Consider the following 20,245-nt stretch of genomic DNA (forward strand, 5'->3'; position numbering starts at 1 on the left):
AACCACACATGTCTTGTAGGATATGTTTCTGTACCAAAAGGAGCAGTTCAGCTACACAGTTATAGGGCATACAGTGAGTGCAATGCCTACCAAAAATTTCGAGGCACTCCAATGCCCCTTGGAAGTGACATGGAGGTCAGAGGGCCTAAACTAAACGTTTTTTTCCATTTATAGCAACTGGGTCTCCTGTACAATGTTGGCCTAAGCAGTGAATGGAAGGCTTTCCAAAAATTATGAGGAACTGCAATGCCCCCTTGAAACAGACGTGGATTACAGCATACTAAAAACCTTCTACGCATTATTGGGGAGTGGGTCTCCCTTAGTGTTCACCTATGCATTGAAAAGCAAAAGCTGACTAAAATTAGGAGGAAATGCAATGCCCGCTGGAAGAGTCGTGGAGGTTAGAGGTAATTAAAAACAACATTTCAATGCCCCTTGGAAGAGCTGTGGAGTTCAGAGTTGTTTAACAAGATGGTTTTAATGCCCCTTGGAAGAGACGTGGAGGTCACAGTAGCTTAACAAGATGGTTTTAATGCCCCTTGGAAGAGACGTGGAGTTCAGAGTGGTTTAACAAGACGGTTTTAATGCCCCTTTGAAGAGACGTGGAGGTCCCAGTGGAATAAAAAGACAATATCGATGCCCCTTGGAAGAGTGGTGGAGGTCCCAGTGGAATAAATAGACAATATCAATGCCCCTTGGAAGAGTGGTGGAGGTCGCAGTGGAATAAAAAGACAATATCAATGCACCTTGGAAGAGACGTGGAGGTCACAGTAGCTTAACAAGACGATTTTAATGCCCCTTGGAAGAGACATGGAGTTCAGAGTGGTTTAACAAGACGGTTTTAATGCCCCTTGGAAGAGACGTGGAGGTCACAGTAGCTTAACAAGATGGTTTTAATGCCCCTTGGAAGAGACGTGGAGGTCACAGTAGCTTAACAAGACGGTTTTAATGCCCCTTGGAAGAGACGTGGAGTTCAGAGTGGTTTAACAAGACGGTTTTAAAGCCCCTTGGAAGAGACGTGGAAGTCCCAGTGGAATAAAAAGGCAATATCAATGCCGCTTGGATGAGTGGTGGATGTCCCAGTAGAATAAAAAGACAATATCAATGACCCTTGGAAGAGTGGTGGAGGTCCCAGTGGAATAAAAAGACAATATCAATGCCCCTTGGAAGAGTGGTGGAGGTTACAGTGGAATTAAAAGACAATATCAATGCCCCTTGGAAGAGTGGTGGAGGTCGCAGTGGAGTAAACAGACAATATCAATGCCCCTTGGAGGAGTGGTGGAGGTCACAGTAGCTTAACAAGACGATTTTAATGCCCCTTGGAAGAGACGTGGAGTTCAGACTGGTTTAACAAGACGATTTTAATGCCCCTAGGAAGAGACATGGAGGTCACAGTAGCTTAACAAGACAGTTTTAATGCCCCATGGAAGAGACGAGGAGGTCCCAGTGGAATAAAAAGACAATATCAATGCCCCTTAGAAGAGTGGTAGAGGTCGCAGTGGAATAAAAAGACAATATCAATGCTCCTTGGAAGAGTGGTGGAGGTCCCAGTGGAATTAAAAGACAATATCAATGCCCCTTGGAAGAGTGGTAGAAGTTACAGTGGAATAAAAAGACAATATCAATGACCGTTGGAAGAGATGTGGAGGTCACAGTAGCTTAACAAGACGATTTTAATGCCCCTTGGAAGAGAAGTGGAGTTCAGAGTGGTTTAACAAGACGGTTTTAATGCCCCTTGGAAGAGAAGTGGAGGTCCCAGTGGAATAAAAGGACAATATCAATGCCCCTTGGAAGAGTGGTGGAGGTTACAGTGGAATAAAAAGACAATATCAATGCCCCTTGGAAGAGTGGTGGAGGTCGCAGTGGAATAAAAAGACAATATCAATGCCCCTTGGAAGAGACCAGAAGGTCACAGTAGCTTAACAAGACGATTTTAATGCCCCTTGGAAGAGACGTGGAGTTCAGAGTGGTTTAACAAGACAGTTTTAATGCCCCTTGGAAGAGACATGGAAGTCCCAGTGGAATAAAAAGACAATATCAATGCCCCTTGTAAGAGTGGTGGAGGTTACAGTGGAATAAAAAGACAATATCAATGCCCCTTGGAAGAGTGGTGGAGGTCGCAGTGGAATAAAAAGACAATATCAATGCCCCTTGGAACAGACCTGGAGGTCACAGTAGCTTAACAAGACGATTTTAATGCCTCTTGGAAGAGACGTGGAGTTCAGAGTGGTTTAACAAGACGGTTTTAATGCCCCTTGGAAGAGACGTGGAGGTCACAGTAGCTTAACAAGACGGTTTTAATGCCCCTTGGAAGAGATGTGGAGTTCAGAGTGGTTTCACAAGACGATTTTAATGCCCCTTGGAAGAGACATGGAGGTCACAGTAGCTTAACAAGACGGTTTTAATGCCCCTTGGAAGAGACGTGGAGTTCAGAGTGGTTTAACAAGACGGTTTTAATGCCCCTTGGAAGAGACGTGGAGGTCCCAATGGAATAAAAAGACAATATCAATGCCCCTTGGAAGAGTGGTGGAGGTCGCAGTGGAATAAAAAGACAATATCAATGCCCCTTGGAAGAGTGGTGGAGGTCCCAGTGGAATAAAAAGACAATATCAATGCCCCTTGGAAGAGTGGTGGAGGTCGCAGTGGAATAAAAAGACAATATCAATACTCCTTGGAAGAGTGGTGGAGGTCCCAGTGGAATTAAAAGACAATATCAATGCCCCTTGGAAGAGTGGTGGAGGTCGCAGTGGAATAAAAAGACAATATCAATGCCCCTTGGAAGAGACCTGGAGGTCACAGTAGCTTAACAAGACCATTTAAATGCCCCTTGGAAGAGACGTGAAGTTCAGAGTGGTTTAACAAGACAGTTTTAATGCCCCTTGGAAGAGATGTAGAGGTCCCAGTGGAATAAAAAGACAATATCAATGCCCCTTGGAAGAGTGGTGGAGGTTACAGTGGAATAAAAAGACAATATCAATGCCCCTTGGAAGAGTGGTGGAGGTCGCAGTGGAATAAAAAGACAATATCAGTGCCCCTTGGAAGAGACCTGGAGGTCACAGCAGCTTAACAAGACGATTTTAATGCCTCTTGGAAGAGACGTGGAGTTCAGAGTGGTTTAACAAGACGGTTTTAATGCCCCTTGGAAGAGACATGGAGGTCACAGTAGCTTAACAAGACGGTTTTAGTGCCCCTTGGAAGAGACGTGGAGGTCCCAGTGGAATAAAAAGACAATATCAATGCCCCTTGGAAGAGTGGTGGAGGTCGCACTGGAATAAAAAGACAATATCAATGCTCCTTGGAAGAGTGGTGGAGGTCCCAGTGGAATTAAAAGACAATATCAATGCCCCTTGGAAGAGTGCTAGAGGTTACAGTGGAATAAAAAGACAATATCAATGCCCCTTGGAAGAGTGGTGGAGGTCCCAGTGGAATAAAAAGACAATATCAATGCCCCTTGGAAGAGTGGTGGAGGTCGCAGTGGAATAAAAAGACAATATCAATGCCCCTTGGAAGAGACGTGGAGGTCACAGTAGCTTAACAAGACGATTTTAATGCCCCTTGGAAGAGACGTGGAGTTCAGAGTGGTTTAAAAAGACGGTTTTAATGCCCCTTGGAAGAGACGTGGAGGTCACAGTAGCTTAACAAGACGGTTTTAATGCCCCTTGGAAGAGACGTGGAGGTCACAGTAGCTTAACAAGACGGTTTTAAAGCCCCTTGGAAGAGATGTGGAGTTCAGAGTGGTTTAACAAGACGGTTTTAATGCCCCTTGGAAGGGAAGTGGAGGTCCCAGTGGAATAAAAGGACAATATCAATGCCCCTTGGAAGAGTGGTGGAGGTTACAGTGGAATAAAAAGACAATATTAATGCCCCTTGGAAGAGTGGTGGAGGTCGCAGTGGAATAAAAAGACAATATCAATGCTCCTTGGAAGAGTGGTGGAGGTCCCAGTGGAATTAAAAGACATTATCAATGCCTCTTGGAAGAGTGCTAGAGGTTACAGTGGAATAAAAAGACAATATCAATGACCCTTGGAAGAGATGTGGAGGTCACAGTAGCTTAACAAGATGATTTTAATGCCCATTGGAAGAGAAGTGGAGTTCAGAGTGGTTTAAAAAGACGGTTTTAATGCCTCTTGGAAGGGAAGTGGAGGTCCCAGTGGAATAAAAGGACAATATCAATGCCCCTTGGAAGAGTGGTGGAGGTTACAGTGGAATAAAAAGACAATATTAATGCCCCTTGGAAGAGTGGTGGAGGTCGCAGTGGAATAAAAAGACAATATCAATGCCCCTTGGAAGAGACCTGGAGGTCACAGTAGCTTAACAAGATGATTTTAATGCCCCTTGGAAGAGACGTGGAGTTCAGAGTGGTTTAACAAGACAGTTTTAATGCCCCTTGGAAGAGACGTGGAGGTCCCAGTGGAATAAAAAGACAATATCAATGCCCCTTGGAAGAGTGGTGGAGGTTACAGTGGAATAAAAAGACAATATCAATGCCCCTTGGAGGCATGGTGGAAGTCGCCGTGGAATAAAAAGACAATATCAGTGCCCCTTGGAAGAGACCTGGAGGTCACAGTAGCTTAACAAGACAATTTTAATGCCTCTTGGAAGAGACGTGGAGTTCAGAGTGGTTTAACAAGACGGTTTTAATGCCCCTTGGAAGAGACGTGGAGGTCACAGTAGCTTAACAAGACGGTTTAAAGACCCTTGGAAGAGACGTGGAGTTCAGAGTGGTTTAACAAGACGGTTTTAATGCCCCTTGGAAGAGACGTGGAGGTCACAGTAGCTTAACAAGATGGTTTTAATGCCCCTTGGAAGAGACGTGGAGGTCCCAGTGGAATAAAAAGACAATATCAATGCCCCTTGGAAGAGTGGTGGAGGTCCCAGTGGAATAAAAAGACAATATCAATGCCCCTTGGAAGAGTGGTGGAGGTCGCAGTGGAATAAAAAGACAATATCAATGCCCCTTGGAAGAGACGTGGAGGTCACAGTAGCTTAACAATACGATTTTAATGGCGCTTGGAAGAGACGTGGAGTTCAGAGTGGTTTAACAAGACGGTTTTAATGCCCCTTGGAAGAGACGTGGAGGTCACAGTAGCTTAACAAGACAGTTTTAATGCCCCTTGGAAGAGATGTGGAGGTCACAGTAGCTTAACAAGATGGTTTTAATGCCCCTTAGAAGAGATGTGGAGTTCAGAGTGGTTTAACAAGACGGTTTTAAAGCCCCTTGGAAGAGACGTGGAAGTCCCAGTGGAATAAAAAGGCAATATCAATGCCGCTTGGAAGAGTGGTGGAGGTCCCAGTGGAATAAAAAGACAATATCAATGCCCCTTGGAAGAGTGGTGGAGGTCCCAGTGGAATAAAAAGACAATATCAATGCCCCTTGGAAGAGTGATGAGGGTCGCAGTGGAATAAAAAGACAATATCAATGCCCCTTGGAAGAGTGGTGGAGGGCGCAGTGGAATAAAAAGACAATATCAATGCCCCTTGGAAGAGACCTGGAGGTCACAGTAGCTTAGCAAGACGATTTTAATGCCCCTTGGAAGAGACTTGGAGTTCAGAGTGGTTTAACAAGACAGTTTTAATGCCCCTTGGAAGAGACGTTTAGGTCACAGTAGCTTAACAAGACGGTTTTAATGCCCCTTGGAAGAGACGTGGAGTTCAGAGTGGTTTAAAAAGACGATTTTAATGCCTCTTGGAAGAGACATGGAGGTCACAGTAGCTTAACAAGACGGTTTTAATGCCCTTCGGAAGAGACGTGGAGTTCAGAGTGGTTTAACCAGACGGTTTTAATGCCCCTTGGAAAAGACGTGGAGGTCCCAATGGAATAAAAAAACAATATCAATGCCCCTTGGAAGACTGGTTGAGGTCACAGTGGAATAAAAAGACAATATCAATGCCCATTGGAAGAGTGGTAGAGGTTACAGTGGAAGAAAAAGACAATATCAATGACCCTTGGAAGAGATGTGGAGGTCACAGTAGCTTAACAAGACGATTTTAATGCCCCTTGGAAGAGAAGTGGAGTTCAGAGTTGTTTAACAAGACGGTTTTAATACCCCTTGGAAAAGAAGTGGAGGTCCCAGTGGAATAAAATGACAATATCAATGCCCCTTGGAAGAGTGGTGGAGGTCGCAGTGGAATAAAAAGACAATATCAATGCCCCTTGGAAGAGACCTGGAGGTCACAGTAACTTAACAAGACGATTTTAATGCCCCTTGGAAGAGACGTGGAGTTCAGAGTGGTTTAACAAGACAGTTTTAATGCCCCTTGGAAGAGACGTGGAGGTCCCAGTGGAATAAAAAGACAATATCAATGCCCCTTGGAAGAGTGGTGGAGGTTACAGTGGAATAAAAAGACAATATCAATGCCCCTTGGAAGAGTGGTGGAGGTCGCAGTGGAATAAAAAGACAATATCAATGCCCCTTGGAAGAGACCTGGAGGTCACAGTAACTTAACAAGACGATTTTAATGCCCCTTGGAAGAGACGTGGAGTTCAGAGTGGTTTAACAAGACAGTTTTAATGCCCCTTGGAAGAGACGTGGAGGTCCCAGTGGAATAAAAAGACAATATCAATGCCCCTTGGAAGAGTGGTGGAGGTTACAGTGGAATAAAAAGACAATATCAATGCCCCTTGGAAGAGTGGTGGAGGTCGCAGTGGAATAAAAAGACAATATCAATGCCCCTTGGAAGAGACCTGGAGGTCACAGTAGCTTAACAAGACGATTTTAATGCCTCTTGGAAGAGACGTGGAGTTCAGAGTGGTTTAACAAGACGGCTTTAATGCCCCTTGGAAGAGACGTGGAGGTCACAGTAGCTTAACAAGACGGTTTTAATGCCCCTTGGAAGAGACGTGGAGTTCAGATTGGTTTAACAAGACGGTTTTAGTGCCCCTTGGAAGAGACGTGGAGGTCCCAGTGGAATAAAAAGACAATATCAATGCCCCTTGGAAGAGTGGTGGAGGTCGCAGTGGAATAAAAAGACAATATCAATGCCCCTTGGAAGAGTGGTGGAGGTCGCAGTGGAATAAAAAGACAATATCAATGCTCCTTGGAAAAGTGGTGGAGGTCCCACTGGAATTAAAAGACAATATCAATGCCCCTTGGAAGAGTGGTGGAGGTCGCAGTGGAATAAAAAGACAATATCAGTGCCCCTTGGAAGAGACCTGGAGGTCACAGCAGCTTAACAAGACGATTTTAATGCCTCTTGGAAGAGACGTGGAGTTCAGAGTGGTTTAACAAGACGGTTTTAATGCCCCTTGGAAGAGACGTGGAGGTCACAGTAGCTTAACGAGACGGTTTTAGTGCCCCTTGGAAGAGACGTGGATGTCCCAGTGGAATAAAAAGACAATATCAATGCCCCTTGGAAGAGTGGTGGAGGTCGCAGTGGAATAAAAAGACAATATCAATGCTCCTTGGAAGAGTGGTGGAGGTCCCAGTGGAATTAAAAGACAATATCAATGCCCCTTGGAAGAGTGGTAGAGGTTACAGTGGAATAAAAATACAATATCAATGACCCTTGGAAGAGATGTGGAGGTCACAGTAGCTTAACAAGATGATTTTAATGCCCCTTGGAAGAGAAGTGGAGTTCAGAGTGGTTTAACAAGACGGTTTTAATGCCCCTTGGAAGAGAAGTGGAGGTCCCAGTGGAATAAAAGGACAATATCAATGCCCCTTGGAAGAGTGGTGGAGGTTACAGTGGAATAAAAAGACAATATTAATGCCCCTTGGAAGAGTGGTGGAGGTCGCAGTGGAATAAAAAGAAAATATCAATGCCCTTTGGAAGAGACCTGGAGGTCACAGTAGCTTAACAAGATGATTTTAATGCCCCTTGGAAGAGACGTGGAGTTCAGAGTGGTTTAACAAGACAGTTTTAATGTCCCTTGGAAGAGACGTGGAGGTCCCAGTGGAATAAAAAGACAATATCAATGCCCCTTGGAAGAGTGGTGGAGGTTACAGTGGAATAAAAAGACAATATCAATGCCCCTTGGAAGCGTGGTGGAAGTCGCAGTGGAATAAAAAGACAATATCAATGCCCCTTTGAAGAGACCTGGAGGTCACAGTACCTTAACAAGACGATTTTAATGCCTCTTGGAAGAGACGTGGAGTTCAGATTGGTTTAACAAGACGGTTTTAGTGCCCCTTGGAAGAGACGTGGAGGTCCCAGTGGAATAAAAAGACAATATCAATGCCCCTTGGAAGAGTGGTGGAGGTCGCAGTAGAATAAAAAGACAATATCAATGCTCCTTGAAAAAGTGGTGGAGGTCCCAGTGGAATTAAAAGACAATATCAATGCCCCTTGGAAGAGTGGTGGAGGTCGCAGTGGAATAAAAAGACAATATCAGTGCCCCTTGGAAGAGACCTGGAGGTCACAGCAGCTTAACAAGACGATTTTAATGCCTCTTGGAAGAGACGTGGAGTTCAGAGTGGTTTAACAAGACGGTTTTAATGCCCCTTGGAAGAGACGTGGAGGTCACAGTAGCTTAACGAGACGGTTTTAGTGCCCCTTGGAAGAGACGTGGAGGTCCCAGTGGAATAAAAAGACAATATCAATGCCCCTTGGAAGAGTGGTGGAGGTCGCAGTGGAATAAAAAGACAATATCAATGCTCCTTGGAAGAGTGGTGGAGGTCCCAGTGGAATTAAAAGACAATATCAATGCCCCTTGGAAGAGTGGTAGAAGTTACAGTGGAATAAAAAGACAATATCAATGACCGTTGGAAGAGATGTGGAGGTCACAGTAGCTTAACAAGACGATTTTAATGCCCCTTGGAAGAGAAGTGGAGTTCAGAGTGGTATAACAAGACGGTTTTAATGCCCCTTGGAAGAGAAGTGGAGGTCCCAGTGGAATAAAAGGACAATATCAATGCCCCTTGGAAGAGTGGTGGAGGTTACAGTGGAATAAAAAGACAATATTAATGCCCCTTGGAAGAGTGGTGGAGGTCGCAGTGGAATAAAAAGACAATATCAATGCCCTTTGGAAGAGACCTGGAGGTCACAGTAGCTTAACAAGATGATTTTAATGCCCCTTGGAAGAGACGTGGAGTTCAGAGTGGTTTAACAAGACAGTTTTAATGCCCCTTGGAAGAGACGTGGAGGTCCCAGTGGAATAAAAAGACAATATCAATGCCCCTTGGAAGAGTGGTGGAGGTTACAGTGGAATAAAAAGACAATATCAATGCCCCTTGGAAGCGTGGTGGAAGTCGCAGTGGAATAAAAAGACAATATCAATGCCCCTTTGAAGAGACCTGGAGGTCACAGTAGCTTAACAAGACGATTTTAATGCCTCTTGGAAGAGACGTGGAGTTCAGAGTGGTTTAACAAGACGGTTTTAATGCCCCTTGGAAGAGACGTGGACGTCACAGTAGCTTAACAAGACGGATTAATGCCCCTTGGAAGAGACATGGAGTTCAGAGTGGTTTAACAAGACGGTTTTAATGCCCCTTGGAAGAGACGTGGAGGTCACAGTAGCTTAACAAGATGGTTTTAATGCCCCTTGGAAGAGACGTGGAGGTCCCAGTGGAATAAAAAGACAATATCAATGCCCCTTGGAAGAGTGGTGGATGTCAAAGTGGAATAAAAAGACAATATCAATGCCCCTTGCAAGAGTGGTGGAGGTCGCAGTGGAATAAAAAGACAATATCAATGTCCCTTGGAAGAGACGTGGAGGTCACAGTAGCTTAACAAGACGATTTTAATGCCCCTTGGAAGAGACGTGGAGTTCAGAGTGGTTTAACAAGACCGTTTTAATGCCCCTTGGAAGAGACGTGGAGGTCACAGTAGCTTAACAAGACGGTTTTAATGCCCCTTGGAAGAGACGTGGAGGTCACAGTAGCTTAACAAGACGGTTTTAATGCCCCTTGGAAGAGATGTGGAGTTCAGTGTGGTTTAACAAGACGGTTTTAAAGCCCCTTGGAAGAGACGTGGAAATCCCAGTGGAATAAAAAGGCAATATCAATGCCACTTGGAAGAGTGATGGAGGTCCCAGTGGAATAAAAAGACAATATCAATGCCCCTTGGAAGAGTGGTGGAGGTCCCAGTGGAATAAAAAGACAGTATCAATGCCCCTTTGAAGAGTGGTGAAGGTCGCAGTGGAATAAAAAGACAATATCAATGCCCCTTGGAAGAGTGGTGGAGGTCGCAGTGGAATAAAAAGACAATATCAATGCCCCTTGGAAGAGACCTGGAGGTCACAGTGGCTTAGCAATACGATTTTAATGCCCCTTGGAAGAGACGTGGAGTTCAGAGTGGTTTAACAAGACAGTTTTAATGCCCCTTGGAAGAGACGTGGAGGTCCCAGTGGAATAAAAATACAATATCAATGCCCCTTTGGAAGAGTGGTGGAGGTTACTGTGGAATAAAAAGACAATATCAATGCCCCTTGGAAGAGTGGTGGAGGTCGCAGTGGAATAAAAAGACAATATCAATGCCCCTTGGAAGAGACCTGGAGGTCACAGCAGCTTAACAAAACCATTTTAATGCCCCTTGGAAGAGACGTGGAGTTCAGAGTGGTTTAACAAGACGGTTTTAATGCCCCTTGGAAGAGACGTGGTGGTCACAGTAGCTTAACAAGACGGTTTTAATGCCCCTTGGAAGGGACGTGGAGTTCAGAGTGGTTTAACAAGACGATTTTAATGCCCCTTGGAAGAGACATGGAGGTCACAGTAGCTTAACAAGACGGTTTTAATGCCCCTTGGAAGAGACGTGGAGTTCAGAGTGGTTTAACAAGACGGTTTTAATGCCCCTTGGAAGAGACGTGGGGGTCCCAGTGGAATAAAAAGACAATATCAATGACCCTTGGAAGAGATGTGGAGGTCACAGTAGCTTAACAAGACGAATTTAATGCCCCTTGGAAGAGAAGTGGAGTTCAGAGTGGTTTAACAAGACGGTTTTAATGCCCCTTCGAAGAGAAGTGGAGGTCCCAGTGGAATAAAAAGACAATATTAATGCCCCTTGGAATAGTGGTGGAGGTCCCAGTGGAATAAAAAGACAATATCAATGCCCCTTGGAAGAGTGGTGGAGGTCGCAGTGGAATAGAAAGACAATATCAATGCCCCTTGGAAGAGACATGGAGGTCACAGTAGCTTAACAAAACCATTTTAATGCCCCTTGGAAGAGACGTGGAGTTCAGAGTGGTTTAACAAGATGGTTTTAATGCCCCTTGGAAGAGAAACGTGGTGGTCACAATAGCTTAACAAGACGGTTTTAATGCCCCTTGGAAGGGACGTGGAGTTCAGAGTGGTTTAACAAGACGATTTTAATGCCCCTTGGAAGAGACATGGAGGTCACAGTAGCTTAACAAGACGGTTTTAATGCCCCTTGGAAGAGACATGGAGTTCAGAGTGGTTTAACAAGACGGTTTTAATGCCCCTTGGAAGAGACGTGGAGGTCCCAGTGGAATAAAAAGACAATATACATGACCCTTGGAAGAGATGTGGAGGTCACAGTAGCTTAACAAGATGATTTTAATGCCCCTTGGAAGAGAAGTGGAGTTCAGAGTGGTTTAACAAGACGGTTTTAATGCCCCTTCGAAGAGAAGTGGAGGTCCCAGTGGAATAAAAAGACAATATCAATGCCCCTTGGAAGAGTGGTGGAGGTCCCAGTGGAATAAAAAGACAATATCAATGCCCCTTGGAAGAGTGGTGGAGGTCGCAGTGGAATAAAAAGACAATATCAATGCCCCTTGGAAGAGACCTGGAGGTCACAGTAGCTTAACAAAACCATTTTAATGCCCCTTGGAAGAGACGTGGAGTTCAGAGTGGTTTAACAAGACGGTTTTAATGCCCCTTGGAAGAGACGTGGTGGTCACAGTAGCTTAGCAAGACGGTTTTAATGCCCCTTGGAAGGGACGTGGAGTTCAGAGTGGTTTAACAAGACGATTTTAATGCCCCTTGGAAGAGACATGGAGGTCACAGTAGCTTAACAAGACGGTTTTAATGCCCCTTGGAAGAGACGTGGAGTTCAGAGTGGTTTAACAAGACGGTTTTAATGCCCCTTGGAAGAGACGTGGAGGTCCCAGTGGAATAAAAAGACAATATCAATGACCCTTGGAAGAGATGTGGAGGTCACAGTAGCTTAACAATATGATTTTAATGCCCCTTGGAAGAGAAGTGGAGTTCAGAGTGGTTTAACAAGACGGTTTTAATGTCCCTTCGAAGAGAAGTGGAGGTCCCAGTGGAATAAAAAGACAATATCAATGCCCCTTGGAAGAGTGGTGGAGGTCGCAGTGGAATAAAAAGACAATATCAATGCCCATTGGAAGAGTGGTGGAGGTCGCAGTGGAATAAAAAGACAATATCAATGACCCTTGGAAGAGACGTGGAGGTCACAGTAGATTAACAAGACGATTTTAATGCCCCTTACAAGAGCCATGCAGTACAGCATATTAAAATCATTATTCCCATTATTGGGGAGTGGGTCTCCCATAGTCTTTGCCTCTGCCTTCCAAGCAAAAGCTGCCAAAAATTAGGATGGAGAAACTTGTAATGCCCCTTACAAGAGCCATGCAGTACAGCATATTAAAAACATTATTCCCATTATTGGGGAGTGGGTCTCCCATAGTCTTTGCCTATGCCTTCCAAGCAAAAGTTGCCAAAAATTAGGACGGAGGAACTTGCAATGCCCCTTACAAGAGCCATGCAGTACAGCATATTAAAAACATTATTCCCATTATTGGGGAGTGGGTCTCCCATAGTCTTTGCCTTTGACTTCCAAGGAAAAGCTGACAAAAATTAGGACGGAGGAACTTGCAATGCCCCTTACAAGAGCCATGCAGTACAGCATATTAAAAACATTATTCCCATTATTGGGGAGTTGGTCTCCCATAGTCTTTGCCTATGCCTTCCAAGCAAAAGCTGCCAAAAATTAGGATGGAGGAACTTGCAATGCCCCTTATAAGAGCCATGCAGTACAGAATATTAAAAACATTATTCCCATTATTGGGGAGTGGGTCTCCCATAGTTCTTGCCTATGCCTTCCAAGGAAAAGCTGCCAAAAATTAGGAGGGAGGAACTTGCAATGCTGGCAACACGGACCATGGTCAGCCTGGTGGTATAGTGGTGGTGGAGGCTGAGGATAAGGAGAAGAGAAAAAACAGCCGAAATGAGGAAGCGTATACCCATGTGTGAGTGTGAAGCGGTGCATGGGAATACACCTCCCAAAATAACATAGTGGATTTGACTTTATGTTACTCTGCTGTCATTTGGTGGTGATGAGAAGTCTGGCCCAATCCAGCCCTTGTTCATTTTGATAAGGGTCAGCTTGTCAACATTGTCAGTTGACAGGCGAGTGCGCTTATCAGTTATAATTCCCCCAGCGGCACTAAAAACACGCTCCGATAACACGCTAGCGGCAGGGCGGGCCAGGACCTACAAGGCGTACAGAGCGAGTTCATTCCAAGTGTCATTCCATTGGATACCCAATAATTAAGAGGCACAGAGGAATCACGGAGGATGCTGGTACGGTCGGCAATGTACTCCCTCACCATCTTTTGAAACTTTCCACTCCTTGTGAGAGTACCCCGCGCCTCAAGGCCTGTAAGCTGGGCGAGTCTCAGAAAACTGTCCCAGAACGTTGACAGTGTTTCCCTGCCTCTGCTGGATTGGAGTTGCATCTCTCTCGCCTGTATGCCTTGGTTGGGCAACGAACTGTGACCTCTGCCGCTAGCGTGTTCAGATGGGAATTTTTTTAACAGTTCTGCAGCAAGGGCCTTCTGGTACTGCCCCATTTTTGTAGACCTCTCCACCTCAGGAATAAGAGAGTGAAAGTTCTCCTTGTAGCGGGGGTCTAAAAGTGTAACCAACCAGTAATGACTGTCACCCAACATTTTGACAACGCGAGGGTCACGGTTAAGGCAGCATAACATAAAGTTACCCATGCGTGCCAGACTGGTAACGGGCAAGACTTCTGTGTCCTCACCAAGATGACGACTGACCATGCTCTCCTCCTCCTCCTCCTCCGCCCTGTCGCCAGGAACTACCGTCTACAGTGCATGATACCAGCTCGTGTTCTTCCTCCTCCTCCTCCTCTCCCTCATTGGCCCCCAATGCACGTTGGGATGAGATGAGGCTGGGCTGTGTGTAATCGCCCGCTACGGCTTCTTGATCCATCTCATCATACTCTGGCTGCAATGCCTCCTCTTTAATTCTCTGCAGAGAGCGTTGCAAAAGACAGACAAGTGGGATGCTGACGCTAATGATGGCGTCATCGCCACTCACCATCTTGGTGGACTCCTCAAAGTTTGTCAGCATGGTACAAATGTCAGACATCCAGGTCCACTCCTGAGGTCTTATGTGTGGAGTCTGACCTGAATATCGACGGCCTTGTTGCAGCTGGTACTCCACAACTGCTCTCTTCTGCTCACAAATCCTTTGCAACATGTGGAGGGTAGAGTTCCAACGTGTGGGGACATCACACACCAGTCGGTGTGACGGAAGCTGCAAACGCTGCTGCAACACAGCAAGGGCGGCGGAAGCTGTAGCCGACTTGCGAAAATGAGCTGACAGGCGGCGTACTTTGATGAGCAGATCTGGCAACTCGGGGTACGATTTAAGAAACCGCTGAACCACGAGGTTAAGCACATGAGCCAGGCATGGTACGTGTGTGATCTCGCCTCGCCTCAGAGCCGCCACCAGGTTACGGCCATTGTCACACATGACCATGCCTGGATGTAGGTTCAGCGGTCTCAGCCACAGATCTGCCTGCTCTTTCACAGCTGTCCACAACTCACAAGCAGTGTGAGGTTTACCACCTAAGCTTATGAGTTTCAGCACAGCCTGTTGCCGCTTGGCTGAGGCAGTAATGCAGTGCGTCCAGCTTTCAACTGATGTGGTGATATCTGAGATGGAGGCTGAACATGAGGAGGAGGAGGATGCGCAGGAGCTGTACACTGTAGGGGCAACTCTGACTGACATAGGGCCCGCAATCCTCGGTGTGGGGAGGATGTGTTCCGTCCCAAGGTCCGACTGGGTCCCGGCTTTCACTATGTTTACCCAGTGTGCCGTCAGGGAGATGTACCGTCCCTGGCCACAAGCACTTGTCCACCTGTCCGTTGTCAGGTGGACTCTCACAGTAACTGCGTTGTTGAGGGCACGGAAGATGTTTTGGGACACGTGCTTGTGTAGTGCGGGAATGGCACACCGGGTAAAATAGTGTCGGCTGGGGACCGAGTACCGAGGGACGGCCACCGCCATAAGGTTGCGGAAGGATTCCGTCTCCACCAGTCTAAAAGGCAGCATTTCCAATGCAAGCAGTCGTGAAATGTGCGAATTTAGGACTGTGGCATGTGGGGCGTTGGCTGTGAATTTGCGCTTTCGTTCAAAGGTCTGGGATATGGACAATTGAACGCTGCGGTGGGATGTGGACGTTGATGCTGTTTCTTGAGAAACTGCCATAACAAATGAAGACTGAGAGGAGGGGGCATCTTTGCATGCAGTATGGACAGGAGATTGCCTTGCACGCACAACAGGGGGTTCTCTTACACACACAACAGCAGAAGAAGCAGTGGTGACACCTGCTGACACTGGTCGTGGACCCTGGGGTTCGCCCTACAAAGTCGGGTGCTTTGCTGACATTTGCCCGATCATGCTGGTGGTGGTCAGGCTGGTAGTTTTGTCACCCCTGCTGATGCTGGCCTGGCAGGTGGTACAAATGGCCTTTTTGAGGTTATCAGCAGAGTCTTTAAAAAAATTCCAGACTCTGGAAGACCTACCGGTTGTACTGGCAACGTCCCTCGTATTGGTGTTATTGGGAACGGTTGCCCGCCTTCTGTCTGCGGCCACCACACTGCTTCTTCCTGCCTGTTGGAGTACTCTGCCTCCCTCCCCCTGTGTGCTGCTGGCCTCGCTCTGCGCGTCTTCCTGCCACGTTGAGTCAGTTACTAGATCATCCACCACCTCCTCCTCTTCCACTTCCGCACCACGGTCCTCCTCCTCACTTCGTGGCAATTGTGTCTCGTCCTCGTCCACCTCTTGTGACAAATTGCCAGCGTCGCCTTCCTGTGGCCGTAGCTGTTCAAATATTTGGCCATCGCTACATGGGATCTCCTCTTTCACCACTTCAAGCGGAGCAGGCGAGGGGCCCAAATATGGAAATGGACCAGTGAACAGCTCTTCAGAGTGTCCAACTGTGGGATCAGTTGCTGTCTGACGACATTCGGCATGGTGGGAGGAAGGAGCATCAGGGTGAGGAGGAGTATGCGGTCGAGACTCACGGCTACTAACACTTGACCGAGTGGAAGACAGACCGGAGGTGGTGGTGCCCAGGTGATTGAAAGTATTATCTGCTATCCAATTAATAACCTGTTCACACTGATCAGTTCGCCATAGTGGTGCTGTTGTGTGCTTCTCTAGTAATTCGGTCAAGAAGTGGGAGCGAGAAGATGTGGCTGTTGGTTGTGGCACATTTTCACCTTGGCCACGGCCCCGTCCTCTGCATGCACCATCACCAGAACGTCCAGTTCCACGTCCCTTGCCACGCGCCTTGCCCATTGTAAATGAAGTAAAATAGCTTACACTCGCACTATCAATGGCAAAAGAGTAATAAAAAGGAGATTTGAACCGTGGAAGAGGAAAACCACAGTTCTAGTTCTCTGGCCTACACCAGAATCTTTTAAACAGATATATTTGTGTCTGAACAGTCAGCGAGACACTCAAACTGTTTTTTTTTATGGAAAAAAGGCAAAAAAGTGGATAATACAGAGATATGAACCGTGGAACTGCAAAACCACAGACACAGACACAGACACACTAAAAAAAATTTTTGGGCGGAGGGGGAATACCAAAAGGTTAATAAGAAGCATATTTGTACAGTCTGACTGAGGAAAAAAAAAAAAAAAGAGGATTTAGATGAAAAAAAAGGATTTTTCCTGGCCCCTGAGACCTGGGGCTAAGTCTAGCAATTTGAAAAGCAGCACACAGGACTGTAATGCAGTGTTTGTTGGTATAACCACTGCGTCTCCTATACAGCCTGCCTGCCTACCTGCCTGATATCTGGGATGGATATTAGTCCTGAGAAGGACTGTTTGTTTGATTTTGCAGGCTTTAGATTCCCTACACTACCTATTTTGCAGTATAAATCTCTCCCTAGCTCAGCAGCACTCTCCCTACACTGTCTGATCCGGAGCGACTGTGTCCAAGATGGCGGCGCCCGGTTTTAAATACTCGAGGTGACGCTGTGCGGCCAGCCAATCACTGTAATGCCCAAAACCAACATGGCTGCGGCATTACAGTGACTGGCTGGCAATCCCTGCATGTTCATTGGCTCTGTAAAGAGCGCCAAACGTGCAGGGCGGAGACCCGAGCTCCCGAAAATGCTCGGTGCTCACCGAACATCCCGAGTAGTGAGATGCTCGGGCGAGTAACGAGCAGTGTCGAGCATGCATGCTCAACACTAGTTGTTGTCAGTGTATACCTCAAGCTCTTTGCTGTAGTAGAGATAATCTCTAAATCATTCACAGATAGCCCATTTTAATGCCAGGAACTCCAATTTTCCAGAATGTAGATGGTAATTCTTCTCGGCGTCTGTCAACGTTCTAGAACCGTAACCGATGACTCTCAATTTTCCATCTTGATGCTGATACAGGGCAGCTCCCAGTCCAACTAGAAAAGCGTCACAATGAAGATCAAATGGTAAGTTGAAATCATGATATCCCAAGATGGGTGGTTTTACCAGGTAGTCTACTAGTTTTTCCAATACCTCCTGGTGGTCTGTTTCTTTTAAGCCCGGTCCTACCCGCGTTCTTCTTTTTCTCCGTGGGTGTTGTTGACTCTGTCGTCCCCCCCAAGAGGAGCTATAGCGGGGCGGCAATCCTGGAGAAGTTCCGAACGTAAGTACGATAGTAGGAAAGGAATCCTGAGATCTGCCTCAACTCCCCAACAGCAGAGGGCGACTTGTCTTTTAAGGCCAGTACCGGAGCGATTTCTGCTGGGTCCATGGTATATCCTTCTCCGGACACAATTTTCCCTAGAAATTGGACTTACCTTTTTAATAGTTCCCACTTCTTTAGGGTCAACTTAACTCAGTGTTGTTGATACCGCTGTAATATGGTCCTTACGTGTTCATCATGCTCCCGGAAGGTTTTGCTGTGCACCATATTGTCATCCAAGTACGGCTGGCAGTTATCGTCCCTCAATCCTTCCAAACAGGTCTCCATGCTCCTCTAAAATTTTGCTGGAACTGAACTGAGCCAAAACGGTATGAAGATCCACTCATATAACCCCCACGGTGTGATGTCAAGGGTCTACTCGACTCTTCAACAAACCCTTGATTGTATGCTTTACCCTGATCAAGGACAGAGAACCAGGTACTTCCTGATAGGCTGATCCAGCATATCTTGAATCTTTGGTATCGGGTGCCGACCAGGTACTGACTTTCGGTTTAGTTCCCGGTAATCACAGCAAAGTCTCAAAGTACCGTCCTTCTTCTTAACATAAACAATAAGAGAGGAATAAGACGACTTCGACTTTTGGACCCAAGCTCTGTTAATTAGATCTTGTAAATACTCTTTCACTCCATGGTGTAATGGTTTCGGCACAGACATGTAACTTCTGGTTACTGGGGTTGTGTCTTTCAAATTGATTTTCAATTGCAATGACGGGATACAGCCTATATCAGAGTCATCGTTAGAGAATGCATGACACTCTTCTCTCAGCATCTGTGTTCCAGAGATACTGGGGGATCCCAGGACCCTTAGGTGGCTCGTGCAATTTCCTCCCCTGAGCGACTCCTATTCCTTGGTGGCGAGACTGAATTCATAGTAGACCCCTGGGCGGGTCTCACACTGGCTGGATATACCGTTTTAACGGTTTCAATGTGACCTAACACAGTCTTTGGATCCTGTCTAATTTCGTGTTTCAGAGTATTCACTGTCACTCGAGCAAACCCACCAGTATGAATCGTAAGCACAGTCTCACCTTGAACTAGGCCTTCCGGAAGTTTGGAGGAGTCTTTTGGCACGAACAGTCTTTTCTGGACTTTTCTTCCCGTTCTATCTGGACTCCACACCTCACCCCCACCATTTGGTGTGCAGGGATGATGGTTGGGCGCCAGCCTTCCTTGACTTCTTTTAGGTCCATTGTATTCTGTGCTTTCTTTATTCTATGAATCACATTTTCCATCACGGCGTTGGGTATGGCAAGTGATGTGACAATTGCATCCACCACCAGTGTCCCTGACTTGTGTTTCGTGATGACCTCACTGATTGCATTATAACCCAGGATAGGATCCTCTGCCACGTTCTGATCACTGGTCACGAGAAAAGGTTCCAAAAGCTCAATGGTGTTGCTGTTCTTCGTGGCCCTCAGTTGGAAAGTCACTTCCACCCAGTCTATGAAAGGGATTTTGGTCCGGTTGACAGCTTTGCCGTGGAGTTCCACTGGTCCTAAGAGTTCTTTTAGCGACCAAAGGCAGGTTTTTGGCATGTAGCGCCTTTTCCATTCTTCATTTAAAAGGCTCGCTTGGGCTCCTGTGTCCCACAGTGCTTTTACCAGTAGTCCATCTAGCTGGCACTGTATAAAGCACCTTTCACCGATTAGGCTGATGAGGCTATCTTTACTGACCGAGGAATCCTCCTCCCGGAGTACATCATTTGACCTCCACACTGGGCATTAAGTAACTGATGCCCCTGTCTCTCTTGCAGCTGTTGTAGATGGGTACACACTTGGGGGTAGTACTGATGGAGCCATTGTACCTCATGCGCCGTTCTGGGGTTTGGTGAGATTTGGATTTGCTTCTGGGGCCTCCTCCGTGTCGGGGTTACCAGTCGCCTTGCACTGGCAACCTCCTGTCTTTTAACCCAAACGACCATGACCATTGGCATTCCTTGGCATAATGTCCTTCCTCACCACATCTTAGACAGTGGACGCACACCATATTCTGATTTGATGAATGGCACGCTTCACAAGCCAGGTATCTTCTGTTTTGGAACCCACTCCTGGGTCTGAGGGATACAGGTTCTGGCCTGGAACAAATCAACTTTTTCATCTCAATCAACTTGGCTCGCAGTTCTCCTATTACTTCCTCCCAGTCAGCGCTGGCGGTTCTCTCTTTTGTTGGTGATTTAAGGTTCCCTATCGGAGGTCGCACTGGAGGGTCTCCATGATGATCTTCGGACTTGCCACCAGGGGTCTCCAACTTCAGCTGACTCATTTTGGTGATTTTAGGAGCAGAGCTTTTCTTTAACTTCTGTTCACTCTCTGACTCCAAACTAGCTGCCTCATTCATTTTTTCAATTAGGACTTCGTCCAGAATGCTGGGAACTTCT

Source organism: Phyllobates terribilis, unplaced genomic scaffold (assembly GCF_046119375.1).
Source record: "Phyllobates terribilis strain yellow unplaced genomic scaffold, ASM4611937v1 Scaffold_1__5_contigs__length_1240528914, whole genome shotgun sequence".
Classification (NCBI taxonomy): Eukaryota; Metazoa; Chordata; class Amphibia; order Anura; family Dendrobatidae; genus Phyllobates; species Phyllobates terribilis.